Raw genomic sequence first — 17,877 nt, forward strand, 5'->3', positions numbered from 1 at the left:
TTATTAAAGCTTCTTTATTTGGGATCACAAATTGCTGTTCCTACTGTTTAGAATGGTGGCCCCCAACCTTTTGTACACCAGGGACCAGTTCCACAGAGAAAGAGTTTTCTGCGGACTGGAGGATGGGTGGTTTTTCATGCTGCCTGCATCCCGTGGCTGGGTCTTTACCTGGTTGCTGGCATGTCACAGCTCTGTGCCAGTCTACAGACTGGGGGTTGGGGATCCCTGATTTAGAATGTGTTTAAAAATGAGGAGGGAGGAGCTGACGTCACGACGACATGACCTACGATCTCAAAGTCCCGAGATCGCAGTCGATACTTTTGCTGCGGGATGTTCTGTATGGGCCTAAACTGTCCCGCAGAGATGGTGATCGGGAAGAATATATCTTGCTGATCTCAGGGACCCCGCAAAGTGCCTTATTGTTCCAAGAGAAGTTATTCTAGCCGGCGACAAAAGCACAGCCACAAGCTGATAAAGTTGGAACAACTTCGGAACGGAAGGAAGCGGTAGGAGAAAGTGTGTACAGCTGGTGAGGAAACTTTATAGTTTTAAAAGAGACTGCCTGAAAAAAACCTTAAAGCTAAATTAAATTTGAGAACAGAAGAAATAAGCGGTGAAATTAAGCTACATTGGATTGCATTGGACAGTGTGTTATCTTTCTTTTTAAATGCTATTTTATGGATGGAATTTGCGCAAAGCTTTTAAAGTGAACAGATTAGTTTTTCTTCTACTACTTTTTTTTAGTTTTGTAGCCTATGGATTAAAATTCTTTTTTTCATTTCTATAAGAGGTTTTTTTTCTATTTTGTTCCATTAAAGAATTTTACTTTTTTAAAAAACCTGGAATACAAAAAAGATACAAAAGGAGTACAAAGAGAGCTGTAACATTAGAGGGAAAGGAAGCAACATTGCCACTTGGAGGCTGGAGGTTTGAGCCTTGGAAACATCGTACTTTCACTTCTCTCTTTGATCATTCTGACTTTGCACTTTATGACCTTGCAGCTTGTTTACAGAGAGTGATAAGAAGAGCATGGGGTGTTTATGCTGGTGTTCTTTTGAACCTTATTGCCAGTGAAACAAGGTCTTATTGTGAGAGATTGTAAATGAATTTGTGCTTAATCTAATAAAAAGTCTTGAAAGCCAGATTGGCAGTGTTTACCAGTTGGAAGAATGGCACAACATCAACATCAAAAAGAAACTTTAACATTACAAGAGATAATGTTTGAAATTCAAAAATTATTAGAAGTATCAGAGAGAATTGAGGAGAAACTGGAAAACCTAGAGCATATAATAGCAAAATATGATGGAGAATCTCAATTGGAAAAAATGAAGGCTAGAGTCCTAAAAATTGAAGAGAAAAATGAGCACAAAGACAAAAAATTTGTTGACATCTATGGTGAATGGAGTGTGGTTGGAAATGCAGAGAGTGGAATATGAAAAGGGGAGCTAGGTGGCCAAGAACTCTACCGCAGATAGCAAGGTACAGAAGAAGAAGAAAAAAGAAGAATTGATGGATTTAAGGAGAGAAATCTTATCAGAAGCACCATTGATGACCAAAGATATGCTGATTAAAGAAGCAGATGGAAGGTATCGAGATTATATAAGAGATGCAACAATCAATGAGCTGCGAAGAGAAGTCTGCACAAATATTATTAAGAGAATAATCAGAAGATTAATTCCACAAATGGCAAAAGACATAAGATTGCATTATTACTGGAAAGATGCAGGTTGATATATGAAAGCTTATAAAAAATTAGTTAAACTTAGTTAAATTTAGAGCATTATGTAAAAAATGAAGGGATAATGGATATGGTTAAATAAATAATTGACAATGATAATAATGTAGTGTAGTGGTTTGATAAGAATTAATTGGATATGAATGGTAAATGATGACTGAAAGGAAGATTAGAAATTTTGTTATGACATAAAAGCTAATAATAAAAAAATGAATTGAATCTAGTTAAACTTTGAGTATTAGGTCAAAAAAGATGTTATGATAATGGACATAGTCAAATAAATGTTTGATAATGATAATGATAATAACATTTATATATGGTTACTTGGTTACTAAATATTATTGATTTTTATTTAGAATAGGTCATAAGGATTTAATGTTATTGGATGATATTGGAAATAGCTAACGAAATGCTTTTATGTGGTTATGCTTTAAACTTTGGAATATTTTACACAAAAGTACGTTAAAACAATTGTGGTCAAATGAAAATTGAGGTATGATGATAGTAATATCTATAAATATATTTGTTTTAAAATATATGATTTGATATGTACTATAGGTGATGACTGTGGAAGAGATGCACGGAAAGCTTTTTGTAACCAATTGACATACTTTCTATAGTATGTAAAGAAAGAGGATTCTTTGTGTTGTATTTGTGTTTATTCAAAAATTAAAAATTAAAAAAAAGAATGTGTTTAAAAATAAGTTTTTTTAAAAATAAGTGTTTTGATGGCAAATTCTATGTAACATGATAGAATATAAATTGCATATGATAGTATACCATTAAATACTTTGTAAAAAGTATTTGAGGCCCCAGATTGTTGGGGGGGGGGAATATGCTGACTCTGCAAACCGCTTAGAGAGAGCTGTAAAGCAGTGTGAAGCAGTATATAAGTCTAAGTGCTATTGCTAAAAACTGTATGGAGTTTAGCTATTTATTTACAAGGCTTCTATTTCAGTCTCAGAAGAAATTCAATAATATCAATTACATCTCTATAGATCTTTGTTAAGCCAATTACAATTCATTTAACTGCAACTAAATGTTTAGACATAAATGTTCCAGTTAGGGTTTAAAGTATAATTTATATGCATGGCTGTAGTTCAGAGCCATTTATCTAGTTTTATAGGACAATAATTATGAGAAGGACAATGAAAGCCTCAGTTACAACATATATGCACTGAAAGTTAAATCCAGATAATCTCACACAGAGAAGCAAATTTAGAATAGCAAAAGCAATAGCACTTAGACTTATATACCGCTTCACAGTGCTTTACAGCCCTCTCTAAGCAATTTATAAGTCCAGCATATTGGCCTCAATGTTTTGGATCCACGTTTTACTGAATGAGGAAGGCTGGAAGGTTGAGTCAGTCTTGAACTAGTGAGAATTGAACTGCTGAACTGCAGGCAGATGGCAGGCAGCAGAAGTAGCCTGCAGTACTGTATTCTAACCACTGCACCAACCACAGCTCAGAGAAACTACAATGTTGGACCAGCTTATTTTCATAATCCAGGTAACCATCAACCTATGTTAACTTGAAACCTTAAAAGTGTATATTGCTATACAATCTTTCTATATTTTTGCTGATGATTTCCAGAGTCAGTTTCTAATGGATTATTAAATGGTTGTAAATTATACAAGTCAGTTCTATTTTAGTTGTTTCTAAACCAGATGGGATGGGATTCTACGATCCTGCAAACAGAGTTATTTGTGTATATCCATTAGATATGTGGCTATGTTCCAAGATTTGTTAACCTGTCTTCAAATCTTTAAAACAAAAATCTGGAAACCAAGCGCTGGTTTAGATGCAGTCACACAAAAATAATTGAGGACTCTTGCATAAGGCTTCTAAATACCCTTTAATCCTGTTGAGCTTTTACATGTATCTTCAGCAGCCCAATTGCATGGCAGCACATACCGTGGAATAGTTCAAGACAGATCTTCTGAGCTCTGCTATCACTTGAAGATTGGAAAAAAAATAGTTTCACTGAGATCATCTGAGGTTTCTCTAGGCAAAACAGACTACCTTTCCCCCCTCTTTTATTTATTTATTTATTTTTAATTTTCAAAACAAACATAAAAATCCTCCTTTTTTACATCCTGTAGAAAGTGTATCAGCTGGTTACAAACAGTTTTTGTGCATCTCTTCTACCGTCATCAAGTATAATTCATATTAACTCTAGTATCTTAACTCAAATGTTTATACATATTACCATCATCATACCTCCACTTTTATTTGACTATAATTGTTTAAACGTCCTTCATCATGAAATATAGCAAAATTTAATACATAACCACATACTGGCATTTCATTTACTTATTTGTAAAATCTCTATTAACATTAAATCCTTATATCTTATTCTAGCTAAACATCCATAATATTTAATAACAAAGTTTTCTAATCCTCCTTTCCAGATCGCTGTTTACAATTTACATCCAATTTCCTTATATTATATCCATACATATATATAGATTATTATTATTATCCTTTCTTTATTTAGCTATATTCTAAGTCACAACATTTTCCCCCTAATAATCAAAACTTAATTGTGTCTAATTTAGTTCTCTCCTTTTTTATTGTTATTATTATTATTAACCTTTATATATAATCTCGGGTATCATTCAATATTCATATCCAATTATTACTTATCATAACACTACACATTGTATACAATATTATCGTTACCAATTGTTTATTTAACTGTACCTATTATCACAAGAGTTTCACTAGGGTTAGCTAGTAGTTTTAAATTATACTCTTCCATTTATCAACCTGTATCTTTCCAATAATAAAACAATCTTATGTCCTCTGCCATTTGTGGTATCAATCTTCTAATTTTCTTCTTAATAAGCTTTGTATGGAATGGTTCTAGCAACCCCTTGCTTATAAGATCTCTCATATAATCCTTATGCCCTCTTTCTGCTTCTTTATTCCACTTGTCTTTAGTTGTCAGCAGTGTTATCCATATTTTCCAAATAAAATTTCATAGTCCATAAATTCTTTGCTTTTTTCTTCTTCTTTTATATCTTAATAAATAATAATAACAAATTTAAATTTATTAGCCGCTCCCTTTCCAGACAGGACTCGGGGCGGCGTACAATGGAGCATATAAAACATATACAAGACATAAACATACATATATACAGGACATACATGCACGGAGGAGGTAACAAATTACATCACATGGACAATTAAAAGTCACCATTAAAATACCCCAATTGTAAAACACAATTTAAAATTTTAAAATTTTAAAAGAACTGTCAGGAGGAGTAAGAAAAATTTACGGTTGAGCCAGGCCAGATAATTGAAAGAGGTGGGTCTTCAGCTGTACACGGAAGGAGCGGAGATCGGAAGTAGTCCTGATGTCACTGATGTCACGGGGGAGGTCATTCCACAGGGCTGGGCCCATCACAGAGAAGGCTCTGCTCCTGGGTGTCGCCCCCCGACACTGTTTGGCGGACGGCACCCGAAGAAGTCCCTCTCTGTGTGAGCGGATTGGTCGTAGGGATGTATGGGGCAGGATGCGATCCTGCATGTAACTAGGCCCTGTGCCATGAAGCGCTTTAAAGATCATAATCAAAACCTTGAAACGAATCTTGCCCTTTGAAATAGGTTTCCTCTCCATTTATTTCCTTTTCAGTATTCCATTCTTTGCATTTTCAAAAGCAAACCAATTACCATAAATGTCAGCAAGTTTAATGGCTTTATATTCATTTTCCATTTCAATTCTTTGAATTTTAATCCCCTCATTTTGCATTTGGTGAACATCATCAAATTTTCAATCACATCTTTCTGTTAATTGTTCCAAAAATTCCAGTTTTTGTTCAATCTTGTCATATTTATTTGTTAATTTTAATAATTCTGAAAATATTGTCTGCAGGGTTACAATCTCTCCATTTTCCTGACATTCCACCATCTTAAACAAAGAGCTCTTGCTTGGAAGATTTTTTTAAGTTAAAACATGGATTCACAAAAGTCGTTTCCCCCCTCTTGTCTGGTTGAAAACACGCTTCAAAGGAACATTTGGCTTACCCCTATCGCTCTGTAATGAGCCGTCAAAACAAACCGTGAAGAAAGGGAAAAGTTCTGCTTGAATACACAAAGCTCCAATCAATAAAACTTCCCAGCACGTAGCACTTTTAAAATATTTCTTTTTTTTTGTATCTGTTTTGTATTTCAAATTAGAAAAAGAGGTCAGTCTTTAAATGAATTAAATAAAATGATACTCATAGCGATGAAAGAGGAAAGCTTTGGTTATAAGTCACCGAGAGTCACAGAAAAAAAAAGATAAAAACAGAAGACTTAATCCGTCCATTTTAAAAAGCTTGTAAAGGTTTCATCCATGAAGATAGCATATAAGAAAATGGGATAGCCACTGTCCAGAACCATTGCAAGATTAATTTTGCCACTTGAATCTTCTATTCTTCCATTTAAATCAACTTTTAAGAGTCTATAGGCAATCTCTCTCTTAAAACAATAAGGATTCCTCACCAGCTGGAAACACTTTCACTTTCCATTCCTTCCATTTTGGGGCTGCTCCGACTTCATCAGCCTTGGCTGGATTTTTTGTCACCGGCTTGAATAAATTTCTCTTGCTTCTTTCGGGGATTTTGCAATATCCCTGAGTTCAGCAAGACGTATTCTTCCTGTTCACTGTCTCTACAGGACAGTTTAGATCTGTTTGCCCCCGCCCCCCGTGGCAAAAGTGTCGATTGCGATCTCAGAGTATTGAGACTGCATATTGTGTCGTCGCAACTTTGGCCCCGCCCCTCCCTTTCCCCCCTCTTTTAGTGACCTCTTTGTTTGTGGTGGATTTATATGTAGCTGCCTAACCTAGTGACTCCGTGCTGCATGCATACAGTGGTTAATAAAATAATAAATGCTATCAATTCACCGAAACAAACAACTTAATGTATTTGATACATAAATTAAAATCAAGTTGTCATATCTGCCCAAATGATCAAAGATAACCCTGAAATCTCATTTGCCCATCAAATAGATTTTGATTTAAAATCTTTCTCTCCATAACAACAGAAAAACTATGATCATTAATTTTAAGATCAATGATTTTTAAGCAACTTAAGATAAAAATAAAAATAAATAATGAATCTGTTTTTCTACTCCCTTTTCTGCTAGTGGCTGATTTCAAATAATATAATTAAATTTGCATAAACTGACATTAACAAATTTGATATCCTAATAACTTGGGAGGTCTACATTTTAAGCAATTCATTATATAAGTGCAATTAGAAATTATGCAGCTTCATTTGAATAGCTATTGGTTTCAAAGCATTGAAAATTAATCAAAACTGACTCTGATGTCTTGCTGGTGGATTTCCCAGTTGATTTTAATTGGCTTCTGAAACAGAAACCTAGACTTGATTTAATTTTCAGTCTGATCCAGGAGACATCTCCAATTATGTAAACAACTTGTTTTAAATTGTCCACAGAGCTCTTTAAATATCTGTAAACCCAACTGTAGGTTTCCTATTGAAGGCTTTTTAACGGCTATAAAATTAAGCTACTGGTACGTAGAACATATTTGTTTTTTCTCCTTACCTTGTTCTTATTTTGTTTGAACAATGAACCAGTAAGATCTCTGCTGATTGATAGAATCATTCATAGTTGATTTCAATTTTAAAGGAACCTAGCACATATATTAAAATTATTTTAATTTTATGTCATTTTTAAAAGAATGATATAAAATGAAAGCCTTTGGAAATAGTCTAAATGTTCACATACCCAATCTTTATTGTTTTACTTCAGTCCTATGTAAAGCAATGCAATTTGGATTTGAATAATCAACCTGTTCACCTAGTTGACTTCATTAATAATCAGTGATCTGACATCTCTCTGTTGCAATTGACTGGCGTCTTTGAAACATTTTGCAAATAACAATAATAAATTCATTTGATAGTACCAAAAATCATATCGTCTCTCTTTGAATGCAACTAAGGAGGGGCTGTTCTTGTAAGATTGTTTTTCTACTTGCAGATGTTTGGTTTATTTCTGTCATAGGACTGAGTATATTTGTGAAACACTATTCATACATTTTACACATACAAACAATATATGTTGCTGTTACTTTAAGCATTTAGTCCCTCCGGGGAGAGGGGGCGGTCTAGAAATCAAATCAAATCAAATCAATAAATAGTCAGTATCCAATTCTTGGTTGACTTTATAGGCAAATACACACATACAGTATATCGTTACTTAATTTTTAGCATTATATGTTTCATTTGTTTTGGCTTAGCAGTATATATTAATCAAAATACTAGCTAATTCCAGAATGCATAGTTTAAAAAACATTGTCTCAGCATAGAGTATAAACCCAATCACTATATTTTCCACATATGCAGAATGTCTGAATCGTGTTTTGTAAATCAGCATCTCATAATTACTAAAAAAATTATTCTGTTTCAATGTAAACAGTGTAGGTGAATTCCAGAGAAAAAGCAACAATATTCTACATACTGCACATGAGATGTGGTGCCCGATGCATCACTGTTCTCTTACAATCCATAAAACCACTTTGACTTTAATTACATAAAAGAATTTCTGTTGAATTGGAGTGTGGAAAATGACAAACAGGACAGGACAATCAAAACTCAGCCCCAGAGGTGGTATTCAGCAGGTTCTGATCAGTTGTGGAGAACCGTTAGCAGAAGTTTTGAGTAGTTCGGAGAACCGGTAAATACACCTCTGATTGGCCCCGTCCCCATCTATTCTCTGCCTTCCAAGTTCCAGCTGATCCAGAGGAAATGTGGATTGTGCAGTAACCTTCCCCTGGAGTGGGGAGGGAATGAAGCTTTTACAGTATCCTTCCCCTGCCACGCCCACCAAGCCACGTCCACAGAACCAGTCGTAAAAAAAATTGAATCCTACCACTGCTCAGTCCCCCTTTAACTTTTATGCATTTAAGATCCTATTTGCTTAGGGTTTTTGTTCACTCTCTTACCTTTAGAACTGGAAAGTGCTGATCAATACAATACAATAATACAATACAATACAATAGTAGAGTTGGAAGGGACCTTGGAGGTCTTCTAGTCCAACCCCCTGCCTAGGCAGGAAACCCTATACCATTCCAGACAAATGGCTATCCAACATCTTCTTAAAGACTTCCAGTGTTGGGGCATTCACAACTTCTGGAGGCAAGCTGTTCCACTGATTAATTGTTCTAACTGTCAGGAAGTTTCTCCTCAGTTCTAAGTTGCTTCTCTCCTTGATTAGTTTCCACCCATTGCTTCTTGTTCTGTCCTCAGGTGCCTTGGAGAATAGCTTGACTCCCTCTTCTTTGTGGCAACCCCTGAGATATTGGAACACTGTTATCATGTCTCCCCTAGTCCTTCTTTCTCTTAAGCTAGACATACCTAGTTCCTGCAACCGTTCTTCATATGTTTTAGTCTCCAGTCCCCTAATCATCTTTGTTGCTCTTCTCTGCACTCTTTCTAGAGTCTCCACATCTTTTTCACATCGTGGCGACCAGAACTGAATGCAGTATTCCAAGTGTGGCCTTACCAAGGCATTGGAATACTGCATTCAGTTCTGGTCGCCACGATGTAAAAAAGATGTGGAGATTCACATTTGGAACCAACTGTTGTCAGGTATTCCTTCATCCAGAGTGCTGGGTTAATCTATAGAATTTACCTACATAAGATTGCATGATGACCATTTGTTTGGGTGGTGTTCATTCCTATTCAGTTTATCCTCATCTCCGTTTCCAAATTTAATAATAAATACAATAATATTGCAATTAACAAGCAAAAATGCTGAACTAAATTTTGCCAAGCTACCTGTACTTTTCTTCACACCAGCATTGTACAGCATTAAAAACTGATACTGTAATTTTATTCTTGCAAAGAATATATTACAAACAATAAATAATACATTCATTTTTTTAAAAAAAATGTACGCTTCCAAAAAGCAGGATACAACTTTTAATGAATATCCTTCTGAGTTATGGTCTAAACCAGTCATATTTTCATTATTTTTACTGTTTAGGTATTTTGACCTCTGAACCTTGATAAATTTTAAATGCCACTTTCAATTTCTCCCGAAACATTATGTTTCTAAACTACTTTCTTTTCCCATAACTTGGAAAAAGGATTTTCGTTTGCTTCAGGAAAGTATCAACAAGAAAAGGTTTAGTATAGTGCTGAATTGAAATGATGCCACATAGAATGATCTGCAAACTATAGACATAATGCAATGTACTTGTGATATATTGCTTTATTTAAGAAGCAACGCTTACAAAGATTACATGCCTCACATGCAATCACAGCTGAAGAAACAGTACCTCAGCTGGACCAATGTACTATTAGTATCATTATTTCATGCTGAACCAAAACATCTTGGATAAATACAATATGCCGTTTTCTTTCTGGCAAGTCTAGAATCAGGGTCTACAAATTAATAATACAAGACTGGGATCAATATATCCATGTTCAAGTCAAGCCACAGATGGTAGGAAATGTTTTTCTTCCTACTCCGAGTACAACAACAATAACATAGAGCAAAAAAACAAACAAACCATTAATATATTTATAATTAAACACTGCAATTTCCTACATCACGATCTATAAATTTAATGAATATAATTAATAATGTTGGATGAAAATGTTATGATTATATTGAACATTTCACTACTAAGAGCAAATATGTATTTACAGAACTGAATTCAATGCATAACTGGTGTGCATAAATCTACTTAATATATCAGGAGCAATCATGACATCCAGGTCAGCTAGGCAGTTGCAGATAGTTATATCAGATTCACTTTATATACAAATAGAATGCCTTTCATGCTAGTCAGTTATATGCTGCATAGGACATAACTACCTATCCCACCTTTCAACAATGTTTATTTTAAAGTGGATATGATTTTTAGTAATAGATTCTATTGAATTCAGAATATAAGAACATTTGCAACAGCATCAATTAAAATAGTTGAGGTTGTCAGAAGAGCAAAAAAAAAAAGAACTTTGTATCTCTCTTGACACCCAACATGGTAAAAGAAAAAGAGGAAGAAGAAGGAAAAAGAGAAAAGAAGAAGAAGAAGAAGAAGAAGAAGAAGAAGAAGAAGAAGAAGAAGAAGAAGAAGAAGAAGAAGAAGTAGAAAATGTAGAAGACGTAGTAGTAGTAGTAGTAGTAGTAGTAGTAGTAGTAGTAGTAGTAGTAGAAGAAGAAGAAGAAGAAGAAGAAGAAGAAGAAGAAGAAGAAGAAGAAGAAGAAGAAGAAGAAGAAGAAGAAGAAGAAGAAGAAAAGAAGAAGATTGCATCAAGTGTGAAATACCCTTGTGGAAATTCACTATCAATGATACCAATGACCTAAGCTGGCCTATTGCAACATCTGATGTTACTGGTGTGGACAATGTCACTTTGAGTTTAAGAACTTTTTGGCCTTTACTGTCAGGTTAGTTGCATTTTTAATTCCTTTTGCCTTGAGCCAATATTATTTTGACAAAAATTACTTCCTTCTTTTTCATTCTGCTACTTCCAGTTTTACAAATTATATGACCTGACTTAAAAAAAAATGAAGTGAGAAGTAAACAACATTAAAAACAGAATGCTTTAAGGAGTATGTACAGTACGATTGGATATTATGTGCTTAGAGATTGTGCCTAGTTAAATTCCAGATAGATAATTACGCTACATTAGCTTATTTATCCATTAATCCTATATTTTCTGTTCCAAAAGGGAAATCTATTGTCCTTAAGATGTCACTGACAGCAGTTCTACATACTGTGGTCAAAAGTGTTAAATGCTAAGATTTCTAGTTCAGCAATTTCTGGAGCTTTTTAAAAACTCAGCATCATCTATTATGTGAAAGGGGATTTTTGTTGCTCTGTTGTTAAAGAGAGATGCTTCCATATTATGAAGGAAAGGACGCTATGGTCTTCCTTCAAAGATATTTCTTGGGTGATCAATTTGTTGATTCATTTGTAGCTTAGGTCCAGTTTGGAAACTGGAAATCCAATAAGCTTAAGCAATCCATCCCAATAATGGATCTTGGCCTGCATTGCTGCTAAAAATAAACTACTCCTGGTCAATTATAATTTGTAGAAGACTAAATTTAATTTAAGACAAGAGTCCCAGTTGTCATTTGTCCTTGCCCCTGCTTAAAATTCTCCCTATTATCCAATAACAAGAATGCCTGTTTTAGTTTCTTCCTTTTTCTATCAGATTCAAAATTTTGTCTGTGTTCAGCTATAGAGCATCTGTGTGATTAATCCTTGTGAAAGCAGGGGGAATTGGGGGTAGAGATGTTTTCTAGCCTTGCAGCGAGATCCACATCATTATGATTTTCAAGATCACCAATTCTAATTAAGCTGTTGATATTACAACATTTTTTTTACTCTGAGGGGGAGGCAGAATGACATATGAGTTTAATTCTGAGAAAGAAGAGAAACATTGTTTGGAAAATTGTCAAATTTAAAGTATATTGCAGAAGTGACTAAAGAGCATAGATGTGTTTTCCACCTCAGCGACTCCCACTTAAAGCTCTCAATAGAAAAATGAGGTGTGTAAGGAATTGTTCTACAGTTTTCTTAAATTCTCTTGTTCTGGTTCTCATTAATACTGGTAGTCCTTGACTTACAACAGTTTGTTTAGTGACCTGTTGTGGCCCAGCAGGAGCCGTTGGAGCTGCCACCAGACTCCGACAGCAAGGGTCCTTATGAGTCGGCTCTGGAGGATGTGGAGGACCCTGGACAGGGTTCTGATTCCGAGCAGGGATCCGAGAGACTGGTCGGCCACCAGGAGGCGCCTAAGGCATGGAGCAGTGATGAAAGTCAAAGGAAGGGGGCTCCTGATGTCATGCCTTGGAGCAGTCGGGAGGAGTCACGGGACAGTGAGTCAGACATCAGCAGTGAGTTATTAGATGCTCATTACTGGTGTGCTGCCCGTAAGGAGCAATTCAGCAGTTACAGGAGGTAATTGCTCTCAGCTGCTGATAATTAGACTCCTCTCCAGGCTATAAAAGGACTGCTTGTGCACACGCCCTTTGCAGGAATCAACTGATCATTGAAGTTGGAGAACCTCTTAGATCGGTGTCATATCTTGGCAAGCAGGATTGCTGCCAAAGTGTGCTGTGTAGCTGGATTGCTGCCAGAGTTTACCCTGTGCCTGTATTGCTGCCAAATCGTTATCTGAACCTTGGCAGGCTGGATTGCTGCCAAGGTTGAAACTGTACGTAATAAAAAACCCTTTGCAAAGACTTTATGCAGGAGTTTTGGTATACGTATGGAGGGGGTCAGAACAGTGACCATTGAAAGTTACAACGGCACTGAAAAATGTGACTTATGACCGTTTTTCAGTTAAAACCTTTACAATATTCCTATGATCATGTTATCAACATGCAAATGTTTGGCAACTGGGTCATATTTATGAATTTTGCTGTGTCCCAAAATCATGTGATCTCCTTTTGCAGACTTCTGACAAGCAAAGTCACTGTGGAAGCCAGATTCACTTAACAACCAGGTTACTAACTTATCAACTAGAATGATTCACTTAACAACTGTGGCAAGAAAGGTGTAAAATGGGACAAAATTCACTTAACAAATGTCTCAGTGAACAACAGAAAGTTTGGGCTCATTTGTGGTTATAAGTCGAGAACTACCTGTATTTGGCACATTACTTACATAACTTCTTTTTGCTTTCTTAAAGAATCATTTTAAGAAGGTGTGGGGAATATGAGTGCTTTGTCTCTGGAAAGCCCCAATTACCATATCAGGAGTGGGTTCCGGAAGTCACCACTGCCAGTTTGCTTGTGGTGGGCGATACAGGCGTGCTTGATGCACGCTGTGCATGCATGTGCAATCAAATAAAAATTGCTCTGCGCATGTACATAAGCAAAAAACAAGATGACGGCACCTACAGAATTGCCTGGAGAACTGGTTTGGGGTCGTGGCAGGCCTGGGTCATGCTGGTTCCAGTAACCCAGGCCGCCAAACCACTACCAGTTCAACAGAACTGGTCCGAACCAGTAAGAAGCCACCACTGTACCATATCTACACTAATCTTCTTCCCCCAAACATGCTGTACTGGTAATGGAAATGCAGAACTACCCTAAGAGAAACCTATGATATCAAGAGGGTTGCAGATGACAGTATGTTGGGTAAATTAAGAGCCCCTTTGAATGCTGCATTTTAATCCAAATATCAAAAAGTCCATGAAATGCAACTCAAATAAGAAAAAGAGAAATCTGATTTCAACTTGGGGGGAGATCATCAGAGAATCCACAGCGATACAGACCCCATTCAATTCCATTGAAAAAGATTCATTTTTGACTTGAAGAAGCCTCTTCTGAAGCATTATTATCTACAGGGAGAAAAAAAAAACCCGGATTGCAAACCTATTAGTAAAGTACCTCAGAATGAGCAAGCTAAATCAAATTAGCTTGGAATTTGGCAACCTTGATAGTTCAGAAGCTAAATAGGCTTGCAAGACAGTTTATATACACAGCATACTGTGACCTGGAACAAAATATGCTAGGCTTTTTCTTTTATGCACACACAAGAAGCTCCATACAAACTCCTCCAGCTTTGCCTAGTTGCTAGGCAACATGGAAACAGGACTCCTAATTAGGTTTGAACCCTGAATGAGTCCTGCTATTACATATTTAAGGATCTAAAAAGAAATTAACTCTTTGAATGGTTCTCAGCCATAGCTATTTCAATCAAACCATCTTTTAATAAACAAATATTATTACACTTTCCTTTACATGCATTGTTATTCATACTGTTGCCTTTAGCCAATGTAGAATGATCCAGTCAAGGTCTTGGTAGGTGGTTGTGCTAAGGATGTCTCACAATACCTACAAATGCTTGCCCTGAATGAAGCTACAGTATATTGTTTCCCAAACCTGGTCAGATTATTCAAAATTGGATGAAAGTGGTTTTTCTTTGGATGATGAAAGACAAACCTACTACCCAATCACAGCAGAGAATTTAAATAAGAACGTTCTGATAAGTGGTTTTTGATAATGAAGGAAAAAGTTTGGGAAGCACTGTCATAGGTCTTCTCAAATTGTAATTGGGAATGTCTTCCATACTAAGCACATAAAGTTCCACCTGGCCACAGATGCATTTTGGAGTCTTTTTATGCTTTCCTTCTCAATGTTGGGTGAAGAAAGACATGGCAGAGATTGAAAATATCCTGCTGATGCCTTGTTAAAAGTGTAATTCCATATGTACTTTTATGCAGGAATAATTACAGGGTACCTGTGATCAAAGTTGGTGTGAGATTTTCAGTTTTACAATTAAAAATGACCTTACTACTTGGAAATATGTTTATGAGTTCTATGTATGATGTCAGGAAGTAGCTTGTCTCTGTTGAAGCTTCACAGGATTGTGTATCCAAGATGTACTCCCTTTTGCCCTCAAAAAACCCGAAACTAGTAGTGATGAGCAAATTTAGAAACCATATTCAGACCTAAAGTTGCCTTACAAATTGAAACTCCACATTTGATGAAGGTATCTAGGCAAAAACTATTATGAGATCTCTTTCACCTCCTTCATGGTGTTCAGATAATCACTAAGGACAGTTTTATTTCACCAAAGCTTCAATAGCAGTAGAATGTTACAGATGGTCATCTTAGAGTGATTGATATATTATTATTATTTCTTTGAATAGGAGATAATAATAATATATTATTATTATTTCTATTGTACCTTTTTGGCTATAAACACTATTAAATAAGTAAATAAATATTCATGGCACAGAACACTCTTTTATATTATGCACTCTGACCTGAGAAACAAGATTTGCAGATAATGAGAAAGCTTTGGGAAATGCACAATTTTATGTTCTCCCCACCTCACTTGGGTTTTGAAATAGAAATTGTATATCAATCACGGTGATAAACATTTACTAAAAGACAACAAAAATAGTGATAATTGGACAGGGACTACATGTTCATGTTGAAAATATTCTCTGTAGCTACTCTTTTATTTTACAAAGCAATGACAGCACACTATTATTAAACCCTCTTAATAAAAATAGATGCACATAAGGCTAGTATCCATTTGCTCCTTTCATGTTACTTATTTCTGCTTTCAGAAATGTACTTTGCACATCATTAGATAGATGTAACGTGGGTAGACTGTGTTGTTGAGGTTGCTATGGTTACACTTTTTAATGAGTTTGGAGACTTTATTATCAAAGTTAATACATTCATAATTACTGCTTTTTTTTTTTTTACAGAACCCTTCTTCTTCTTTTCCACCCCCATTAAAAAAAAATAGATTCATATTGAACTAAATGCCCACAATTTGAAGGACAAAACAGCAAACATGATGGATTAAGCAGAGACAGTGTGTGTGTGTGTGTTTGTGTGTGTGTAAAAATTTATGAGAAAAAAATATCTCTATTAGCAAAATGCCACGTGCACAATACATTCATGTAACCCACATGCATTCACTATGTGATCCTAATCTACTTTTAAACGAAATGTTGAGATGTAAGAACAATCACTTATTGCCACAGCTTGATTCAGATGATTAAGGCTTTCTCCGTCTTTTTGCCAATTCACACTTCAGAACAAAGAGTGGTAAGAACATTCCTGACTAGAATTTTTCTATAGAAGAAGAAGAATTGAATCCCCGGGTGTTTTCATACAGCCAGGGGTCAAAATCAAAGCACATACAATTATCCAACTTGATACTGCAAGTATGTATATTTATGAAGTGGTACTTTATTTTAGGCGCTGTTCCCCTAAAAAGGTTGTTTTTAAAATCCTTTCATGTTTTATGAAGCAATCTTAGAAACCTAATAAGTTTGTATCATTAAAGATTATCACAATGTGCTTCAAAACAAAGAATGGTTGAATGAAAGACGAATCACTAACAATGATTAAAATGTTAGGACCAGCATTCACAAAGTTCTTCATTTTTTAAAACTGAAAAATCCTAGGCTTTGACTACAAAAAGCTGTCAGTAGTCCAGTAGAGACAATAGTACATAATGGCAATATTGTTCATGGAAAAAGAGTCAAAATTGGCAAAATAGTGGCCCCAGCTTTGCAAACCAAACCATGTAGCTTTTACTGGATAGTTGCATTGTCATTTCACCCATGCCACCTTCCATTTCAAACTTGGGATACTAGCAGATAAACTCAATGATTCATATAGAAGAACAAGTTTATAGGTACTTTAAGTGATAGGTTACTCATGTACAAAAGCGCAGGGCACCAACCAGTGGTGGAATTCAAATTTTTTTACTAGCAGTTCTGTGGGCGTGGCTTGGTGGGCATGGCATGGCTTGGGGTGTGTGGCTTGGTGGGCGTGGCATGGGAAGGATACTCTAAAAACCCCATTTCCACCCCACTCCCAGGGAAGGATACTGTAAAATCCCCATTCCCTTCTGATCAGCTGGGATTTTGGAGGCAGAGAATAGATGGGGCAGGGCCAGTCTGAGCTGGTATTTACTGGTTCTCTAAACTACTCAAAATTTCTGCTACTGGTTCTCCAGAACTGGTCAGAACCTACTGAATACCACCACTGGCACCATCCATCATGCAAATTTTGACACATATCACTGCAGAGATGCCTGTAATCTTCAGTACAATCAAAAAATAAGAAAATCAGTTTTCACTTTTGCCCATGAGATATTTAGCGAATTGTTTAAAAATATATTTATAAACAGGGCAGTTTATAAATTTTAATTCTCTGTGCAAATATGTGCATTCTTAAAGGGCAAGAGCCAACAAACCAAGTAGATTTCAGGCTATTTGCATTAATATCTTTCAGGTTTTTTTTTTTAAAAAAATCAAAATGCTAATTCTAACAGAGTCTGAATTACACTCTTCCTCTCTCCTGCTATACTCTTAATGAAAATCACCTCCTACCCAATAAGCCCCTTAAAGCAGCTGTACCCACACAGACTTCCAATCATATTTCATTTTTTAAATCAAATTGATATAGAAGTTTCCTAAATGGAGAGGCAACTTCAGTAATATATATTACCAGTTTCAATAAATACAGCAGGTTCCCTGCATTTCAAACTTTGAATTCTGGCAATCAGATGCCAAAAATTCATAACAGAAAGAACAAGCTGTAGGGCACCAAGTTGCACACAGCTCTCTTGAGGATTGTAAGGTCAAAGCTGCAGACATCCCCCCACTCGATTATTTTAAATTAAGGTGCAAA

Source organism: Natrix helvetica (genome assembly GCF_964273705.1).
Source record: "Natrix helvetica genome assembly, chromosome: 5".
Taxonomy (NCBI): domain Eukaryota; kingdom Metazoa; phylum Chordata; class Lepidosauria; order Squamata; family Natricidae; genus Natrix; species Natrix helvetica.